Below are 10,296 nucleotides of genomic sequence, written 5' to 3'. Positions count from 1 at the left end.
CTTCTCACTCATGCTCTCTCTCACTGTCTCTCTCTCAAATAAATAAATAAAATCTTAAAAAAAAAAAAAGAACGTATTCATTCTACTTAAGAATGAATGGGTTAACCAGAAAATTAAGGAAGAAATAAAAAAATACATGGAAGCAAATGAAAATGAGAACACAACAGTCCAAAACCTTTGGGACACAGCAAAAGTGATCATAAGAGGGAAATACATAGCAAAACAGGCACACCACAAGAAGCCAGAGTCTCAAATACACAACATAACCCTACACCTAAAGGAGCTAGAAAAGGAAGAGCAAATAATGCCTAAAGCCAGCAAACGAAGGGAAATAATAAAATTTAGAGCAGAAATAAATGACAGAGACAAATAAAAAACCAGTAGAGCAGGTCAACAAAACTAAGAGCTGGTTCTTTGAAAGAACTGATAAAATCGATAAACTCCTAGACAGACATATCAAAAAGAAAAGAGAAAGAACCCAATAAATAAAATCATGAATGAAAGGGGAGATCACAACCAACACCACAGAAATATAAACAAAAAATATTATGAAAAATTATTTGTCAACAAACTGGGAAATCTGGAAGAAATGGACAAATCCATAGAAACATACAAACTACCAAAACTGAATCAGGAAGAAACAGAAAATTTGAACAGACCCACAACCAGCAAGGAAATTGAATCAGTAATCAAAAATCTGCCAACAAAAGTCCTGGGCCAGATGACATCCCATGGGAATTCTACCATATATGTAAAGAAGAGTTAATACCTAGTCTTCTCAAACTATTCCAAAAAATAGAAATGGAAGAAAAACTTCCAAACTCATTCCATGAGACCAACATTATCTTGACTCTAAAAGCAAAAATTCCATTAAAAAGGAGAGTTACAGAGCAACATCCCTGATGAACAACACCCCTGATGAATGCAAAAATTTCTCAACAAGAGACTAGCAAAATAAATCCAACAGTACATTAAAAGAATGATTCACCATGATCACATGGGATTTATTCCTGGGCTGCAGAGGTGATACTAAGCAACATAATATACCACATTAATAAAAGAAAGGATAAGAACCATATGGTCTCTCGATAGATGCAGAAAAAGCATTTGACAAAATACAGCATCCTTTCTTGATAAAAATCCTCAAGAAAGTAGGTATAAATTGAACATATGTCAACATGATAAAACCATATATGAAAGACCCACAATTAATATTCTCAGTGGGGAAAACTGAGAGCTTTTCTTCTACAATCAGGAACAAGATAGGGATGTCAACTCTCACCATTACTATTTAACATAGTACTGGAAGTCTTAGCCTCAGCAATCAGACAACAAAAAGCAATAAAAGGCACCCAAATCAACAAGGAAGAAATCAAAGTTTCACTATTTGCAGACAATTGTGCTTTATGTAGAAAATCCAAAAGACTCCACCAAAAATTGCTAGAACTAATACAGGAATTCAGCAAAGTCACAGGATATAAAATCAATGTACAGAAATCTGTTGCATTTCTATAAACCAGTAATGAAGCTACAGAAAAAGAAATCAAGGAATCAATCTCATTTACAATTGCACCAAAAACAATATGATACCCAGGAATAAATCTAACCAAAGAAATAAAAGATTTGTACTCTGAAAACTATAGAACACTTATGAAAGAAATTGAAAAGAACACAAAGAAATGTGAAAAAATTCCATGCTCACGAATTGGAAGAACAAACATTGTTAAAATGTCTATACTACCCAAAGCAATCTATACATTTAATGCAATCCCTATCAAAATACCACTAGCATTTTTCAGAGAGCTAGAATAAACAATCCTAAAATTTGTATGGAACCACAAAAGACCCTGAATAGCCAAAGCAATACTGAAAAAGAAATGCAAAGCAGGAGACATCACAATTCCAGACTTCAAGCTGTAATCATCAAGACAGTAAGGTACTGGCACAAAAACAGACAGATAGATCAAAGGAACAGAACAGGAACCCAGAAATAGACCCACAACCATGTGGTCAACTCATCTTTGACAAAGCAAGAAAGAATACCCAATGGGAAGAAAAGATATTCTCTTCAATAAATGATGTTGGGAAAACTGGACAGCAATATGCAGACGAATGAAACTGGACCACTTTTCTACACCATACACAAAAATAAATTCAAAATGTTGAAAGACCTAAATGTGAGACAGGAAACCATAAAAATCCTAGAAAACACAGTCAGCAACCTTTTTGACCTTAGCTGTAGCAACTTCTTACTAGACACATCACTGGAGGCAAGGGAAACAAAAGCAAAAATGACCTACTGGGACTTCATCAAGGTAAAAAGCTTCTGCACAGTTAGGGAACAATCAATAAAACTAAAAGGCAGCCTGCAGAATGGGAGAAGATATTAAATGACATATCCAATAAAGGTCAGTATCCACATATATAAAGAATTTATGCAACTCAATACCAAAAAAATAAATAATCTGATTAAGAAATGGGCAGAAAACATGATAGACATTTTTCCAAAGAAGACATTCAGATAGTTAACAGACACATGGAAAGATGCTCAACATCACTCATCATCATGGAAATACAAATCAAACTATGACAAGATACCACCTTATATCTGTTAGAATGAATAAAATTAACAACACAGAAAACAACAGATGTTGGTGAGAATGCAGAGAAAGAGGAACCCTCTTACATTGTTCGTGGCAATGCAAACTGTTTTCCACTCTGGAAAAGAGTATGGAGGTTCCTCAGAAAGAAAAAACTAGAACTACCCCATGATCCAGAGATTTTTACTATGAGGCATTTACCCAAAGGATACAAAAATACAAATCTGAAAGGGTACATGCACCCCTGATGTTTATAGTGAATTATCAGCAATAGCCAAACTATGGAAAGAACCCAAGTGTCCATCAACTGATAGATAGATAAGGAGGATGTGGTATATATACACACTGGAATATTACTCAGCTGTAAAAAAGAAATGAAATCTTGCCATTTGCAATACTCTAGAGAGTATTATGCTAAGCAAAATAAGTCAACCAGAGAAAGACAAATACCATATGATTTCACCCATATCTGGGATTCAGGAAACAGAACATATGTACATACGGGAAAGGAAAAAAAAAGAGAGAGACAGAGGAAAGAGGGGGAGGCAAAATATAAGAGACTCTCTCTCTCTCTCTCTTTAACCATAAGAGACTCTTAATGATAGAGAAGAAACTGAGGGTTGATGGAGGGAGGTGAGTAGGGGGTGGACTAAATGGGAGTGGGTATTAAGGAGAGCAATTCTTATGATGAGCACTGGGTGTTATGTGTAAGTGATGAATCACTAAATTCTATTCCTGAAACCAATATTACACTATATGTTAACAATAACAACAAGAGAAAGTTCTCAATAATTTAAAAACAAAGAAAAAGAATATATATTGTGCATTATGGGAGCACAAAAAAGAGATACCTAATCCAGTTTAGATAGGAGTGGTTAATAAAGTCAAATGCAGTAGAAGGAGCGAGACAGATAATTAAGACATGTCTACTGGATTTTGTATGATAAACATCATTTTTAATCAGATGGAATGGTTTTTTTAACTGAAAAAGCAGAGATAATGCAATATAACATCGTACTTAAAACATGAATTTGAAATGGAAGACTCCTTTAAAGATAGAGAGATCAAGGGGCACCTGGGTGACTCAGTCATTTAAATGTCTGCCTTCGGCTCAGTTCATGATCTCAGGGTCCTGGGATTGAGCTCTGTGTTGGGTTCCCTGCTCACTGGGGAGTCTGCTTCTCCTTCTCTCTCTCCCTTTCCCCCTCCCCCTGCTTGTGATTACTCTCTCTCTGTCAAATAAGTAAAATCCTTAAAAAAAATGAAGATGGGTCATACAATGTAAGATTAATATCTAAAGCCATACTGTTTCCATTTGGAAGCCGCCTTTAATATTTCCTAATGTGGAAAAAAAAAAATTTCCTAATGTGATTTAGTCAAGTTACTTAACCTTAACCTCTCTGTACCGTGGTTCTTCTTCTCTGTAAACTGGGGATGAAACCAATAGTACCCACAACATAGCACTGTTATTGGAATTAAATTACTAAATACTTGTAAATAAAACTGTGGTACATGAAAAAGACTGAATAATTGTAGCTATTCCTTTTATTATTAGGTAAGAGAGTTGGAAGTTGAGCAAGAATATACCTGCTGATCTAGTTTTTAGTGATCTCAGCAGAGTCATTTACCGAGAGTAACTGTTGTGGGTTTGATTAAGACCAGGAACACCAATTAAAAGCCAGAGGTTGTCAGACCAGATTTAAAACAAAACAAAATTTAACTTTATGCCATTTATAAGAAACTCATAAACACAGATTAAAAGTAGAAAGATAAGGGTGCTGGGTGGCTCAGTCTGTTAAGCATCTACCTTTGGCTCAGGTCATGATCCAGGGTCCAGGGATCGAGCTCTCTGTTCTGTGAGGAGTGTGCTTCTTCTCCCTCTGCCTGCCACTCCCCTGCTTGTGTTTTCTCTCTCTCTCTCTGTCAAATAAATAAATAAAATCTTAAAAAAAAAAAAGAAGAAAGAAAAAGATAAACCATGCAAAAGATAATTAAGAGTGTTAAAAAGTGTTAAAACGTGTGTGTGTGTGTGTATACACACACATATTTATTTATTTATTTAAAATTTTATTTTTAATTATTCTCTACACCAAATGTGGGACTTGAACTCAAAACCCCTGATCAAGACTTGCACATTCCTCCAACTGAGGCAGCCAGGCACCCCTACAATAGCTATATTAATATCAGACACAGTAAACTTCAAAACAAAGAATATCAGGAATAATGACAAGTATTACATAATAATAGAGGGATCAATTCTCCAAGAAGATGTAACAGTAGTCAATGTATATGCACTTAACAACAGAGGTTCAAAATAGATGAAACAAAAACTTGAAAAGAGAAATAAATCCACAACTGGTGTTGGAGATTTCATCACAGAAGTGTTAGATAGAAAATCAATATAGAGAAGATCTGAATGACCCTATCATTCACTTCACCTAACTGGCATTTATTAAAAAAAAAAAAAAACAACTTGTCAGTAAACTCTTTGATATCAGCCACAGCAACTTCTTTCAAGACACGCCTCCAAAGGCAAAGGAAACAAAAGTGAAAATGAACTTTTGGAACTTAATCAAGATAAAAAGTTTCTGCACAGCAAAGGAAACAGTCAACAAAATAAAGAGGCAGCCCATGGAATAGGAGAAGATATTTGCAAATGACACTACAGAGAAAGGGCTGATATCCAAGATCTACAAAGAACTCCTCAAACTCAACCCCCAAAAAACAGATAACCATGTCAAAAAATGGGCAGAAGACATGAACAGACCCTTCTCCAAAGAAGACCTACCAATGGCTAACAGACACATGAAAAAGTGTTCATCAAAAAAAAGATCATCACTAACCATCAGGTAAATTCAAATAAAAACCTCATTGAGATACTACCTTATACCAGTTAGAATGGCCAAAATCAACAGTACAGGAAACAACGTGTTGGAGAGGATGTGGAGAAAGGGGAACCCTCTTACACTGCTGGTGGGAATGCAAATTGGTGCAGCTACTTTGGAAAATAGTGTGGAGATTACTCAAAAATTAAAAATAGAGCTACCCTATGACCCGGCAATTGCACTAGTGGATATTTACCCCAAAGATACAGATGTAGTGAAAATAAGGACCATCTGTACCCCAATGTTCATAGCAGTAATGTCCACAGTTGCCAAACCGTGGAAAGAGCTGAGATGCCCTTCAACAGATGAATGGATAAAGAAGATGTGGTCCATATATACAATGGAATAGTACTAAGCCATCAGAAAGGATGAATACCTAACTTTTGTATCAACATGGATGGGACTGGAGGAGATTATGCTGAGTGAAGTAAGTCAAGCAGAGAAAGTCAATTATCATATGGTTTCACTTAGTTGTGGAGCATAAGGAATAACCTGGAGGACATTAGGAGAAGGAAAGGAAAAGTGAATTGGGGGAAATCAGAGTGGGAAACAAAGCATGAGAGACTGTGGACTCTGAAAAACTAAATGAGGGTTTTGGAAGGAAGGAGAATGAGGGGATGGATGAGCCTCATGGTGGGTATTAAGGAGGGCCCGTATTGCATGGAGCACTGGGTGTGGTGCATAAACAATGAATCTTGGAACACTGAAATAAATAAAATAAAATTAAGATGTTAAAAAATACATAAAAAAGAAGAAAAAAAGAAAAATTTAAAAACAAAACAAAACAAAACTTGTCCCAACAGCAGAATGTACATTCCTTTCAAATACACGTAGAATGTTCACTAAGACCAGATTCTTGACCAGGAGACAATTTAAAACAAATTTAAATAAACATCATATAAGCTATAACAAATTAAAATCCAGAAAGACATATGGCAAATCCTCAAATATCTGGAAATCATATGACACATTTACAAGTAACTATTAGTTTTATACTGCTACTATAACAAATTGCCACAATTTTAATGGCTTAAAACAAAATACATTTATTATCTTACAGTTCCATAGGTAAGACATATAACATGGGGCCCCACTTGCCTTTTCCAGCTTCCAGGGGTCACCTGCATACCTTAGTCCCTGATTCCCTTTCTATATTTTTAAATCTGGAAATGCCGGAGCACATCACTCTCACCTTGTTTTTGTTATCACATCTTTTCTGCTTCTGGCTCCCACTTAAGGATCACTGTGATTACATTGGGCCTACCTGGATAATCCAGCATAATCTCACTATTCTAAAGTCAGAAGATTAGCAATTTTAATGTCACCTGCGACCTTAATTCCCTTTTGTCATATAATGTAACACTTTCACAGTTTCCCGTAATTAGAGGCCAGGAGGGGAAGAAGAGGGACATCATCCTGCCTTCCACAATGATCACTGGGTCAAAGAAGAGGAAGTCTCAAGGGGAAAAAAGAAAACCATATATATATATATATATGTATATAAAATACATTGAAAAAAGAAAACCACATATATATATATGTGGTTTTCTTTTTTCAATGTATTTTCACAATATAGTGAAAACACATTGTGTTAAAATTTTGTGGATGCAGCTATTAGTTATTTAAATACTTATAATAGCAAAGAATAAAGATCTCAAATCGGTAATCTAAACTTCTACATTAAGAAACTGAAGAACAGGGTGCCTGGGTGGCTCAGTGGGTTAAGCCGCTGCCTTTGGCTCAGGTCATGATCTCAGGGTCCTGGGATCGAGTCCCGCATCGGGCTCTCTGCTCAGCAGGGAGCCTGCTTCCTCCTCTCTCTCTCTCTGTCTGCCTCTCTGCCTACTTGTGATCTCTGTCAAATAAATAAATAAAAATCTTAAAAAAAAAAAAAGAAAGAAAGAAACTGAAGAACAAATTAAACCCAAACCAGTACAAGGCAGGAAATAATAAAGATAGAAATCGATGAAATTGAGAACTGAAAAAATAATTGAGAAAAAACAGCCAAAGCTGATTCTTAGGAAAAAAATGAATAAAATCGATAAATCTCTAGGAATACTGGCCAAGGGAAGAAGAGAATACATAATAACCATTATGAGGAATAAAAGGAAGATCAGTAAAGACCTACACGCATTAAAGACTAATAAGGAAATACTATGAAAAACTCAAACTAGAACCAGAAGTAGACTGAGTCAAGTTTGTTAATAGTGATAAAAAGGTATAGGTAGAAGCTGAAGCCAGAAAAGAAAAGGAACTAATAGGTAGTCCCGAGAATGAAGTTGATTACTATGAACTTACACAAAATCTAGATGGCTCAGAGAATTTTTCCAGAAGTTTACTTGAAGGTTGGTGTTGTGTGATGATGCTGTGGAAATATAAGGATATAAGACAATAATGGATGGTGGTAAAAGAAGAGTTTAGATCCTCAATACGGAGTCCAAAACTGGTGGTTTTGGAAGGTAGGGATATGAGGGAGCTAGAAGTAGGGGGAATGGAGAGACCGAGATAGGGCTGCTAGATGGACTCAGGATGGGGGTAAATATTCTTTTTTTAGCAGCTGTTCTCTGACCAGCCTCATGGAGATTCACCCTTTATACACAAGATTAGAATTTAGTCTAAATGATTTAAGGGAGGTTCACTTATGCAAATGGGGTGGGGAGTCGACCACGTATGAAGGTTCAAAGAATTAGACATTTGTACAAAAGAAAAAAGAGATTTATTGAAAATGAAGGCAAAAGAGAGCTGGTATTTGGAGGGTTGGTCATTTATTTTATATCTACCACATTCTAGACATTATTCTGGACACAGGATATAACAAATGGTAAGCAAGGCAGACAGATCTTTACTACCTTACAGCTGACAGCTTTAATACTGATAAATAAATATGTCATTATAATATTTAATGATACATGTAGGAAGTACTTAGAATGTTGTATAGAGGAATGGTAAGATTTAAAATGACGCCGTACCAAGCAGGAGTGAGTGACCAATAGGAGAAAACACTTAAGCAAGTGATACTGAAAATGCTATAATCCTCAGTATATATGTTCTTACAGACTTCCCATGGGAGCATCCACAGCTTTCAAAAAGCTCTCTAAAATCATAAATCTTATGTCCCATAAGAGTTCTCAACCAAATTATTTCACCAGAACAAAACGATTTATCTGTTAAGAGTCTTTTCCATCACTCTACTGATTTATTTCTCAAGAAAATGGAAAAGTATAGCCATTCAGGCCTAGTTTAAGTGGACAAGTCTCTAGAATTTCCAGCTCCGTACAACTTCTGACATCTAGTTTAAGCAGAAAGCATACTGGCCTGACTCATGCTCTGGTTATCTCAAAATACAATTTATAAGTATAAATATAATACACATCACAAGTAAACAAAGTGGCTTCCTGTCCTCACTTTTTAACTGTTGAGATCATATATTTTTAGTAGAAATTGGTAAGTTCTGAGAATCTCAAAGTTTGGCTTAAATTCCTTCTTCTTCTTCTTTTTTTAAGATTTTATTTATTTATTTGACAGAGAGAGATCACAAGTAGGCAGAGAGGCAGGCAGAGAGAGAGGGAAGCAGGCTCCTTGCTGAGCAGAGAGCCGAATGTGGGGCTTGATCCCAGGACCCTGAGATCATGACCTGAGCCGAGGGCAGAGGCTTAACCCACTGAGCCATCCAGGCGTCCCCTTAAATTCCTTCTTTGACAAAAACATGTAAAGTTTCTTGAGACACTATATTTTTGGAGATACTTTTTTTTTTTTTAATATTTTATTTATTTATTTGACAGAGAGAGAGATCACAAGTAGGCAGAGAGGCAGGCAGAGAGAGAGGGGGAAGCAGGCTCCCAGCTGAGCAGAGAGCCCAATGCGGGGCTCGATCCCAGGACCCTGTGATCATGACCCGAGCCGAAGGCAGAGGCTTAACCCACTGAGCCACCCAGGTGCCCCTTGGAGATACTTTTTTTTTTTTAATTTTTTTATTTTATTTTATTTTTTTTTTAAAAGATTTTATTTATTTATTTATTTGACAGACAGAGATCACAAGTAGGCAGAGAGGCAGGTAGAAAGAGAGAGAGGAGGAAGCAGGCTCTCCGCGGAGCGGACAGCCCGATGCGGGGCTCGATCCCAGTACCCTGGGATCATGACCTGAGCCGAAGGCAGAGGCTTTAACCCACGGAGCCACCCAGGCGCCCCACCTTGGAGATACTTTTAATTAATATTGTCATCTGAGGGACAAACAGCTTGAAAATGATCCTTTCCTCCCTTCCGTTGGAGCACAGATCTTTTGGAATATTCTTGTTTTCTATAACTTGGAAGAAAATCTCCCAATTTTTTTTTTTTTTCACGTGGAGGCAATTCTGAGTTAATGTTGAGTGTAAAGTGGCCAACCTGGTAAATTTCATTGAGCTGCTTGTGCCCCTTTGTGGCCGTTGCTTACAATTACAGCTTAGTACTGTTCACCAGCCAGAAGTATCTGAATTGTTGTTTCAGATGCGTGGTTGCCTCTAAAAGCTGGAAAGAACCACGGAGAAAGAGGCCCCTAGAAGCTAGAGGCACATGGGATGCATGCGACTAGTGGATACCTTAGCAAGGACCAGATTCTGGTTGAAAGCAGAAGGATGTGTGGATGCCAAGTTGGCATCAAACACGGCCAATACACATTATTGTAATTGTTTCTGTGTTGCCTCTCACACGGAAACATAAGCCCCATAAAGGAGAGACATTTTGCCTGGCACTCCACAAAGGTTGCTGAATGAGCAAATAAAGGAACAAATGGGTTTTAGAGTGTGTGTGTGTGTGTGTGTGTGTGTGTGTGT

The sequence above is a fragment of the Mustela erminea genome, chromosome 6 (assembly GCF_009829155.1).
Source record: "Mustela erminea isolate mMusErm1 chromosome 6, mMusErm1.Pri, whole genome shotgun sequence".
NCBI classification, from domain to species: Eukaryota; Metazoa; Chordata; class Mammalia; order Carnivora; family Mustelidae; genus Mustela; species Mustela erminea.
This window is presented reverse-complemented; position numbering follows the sequence as displayed.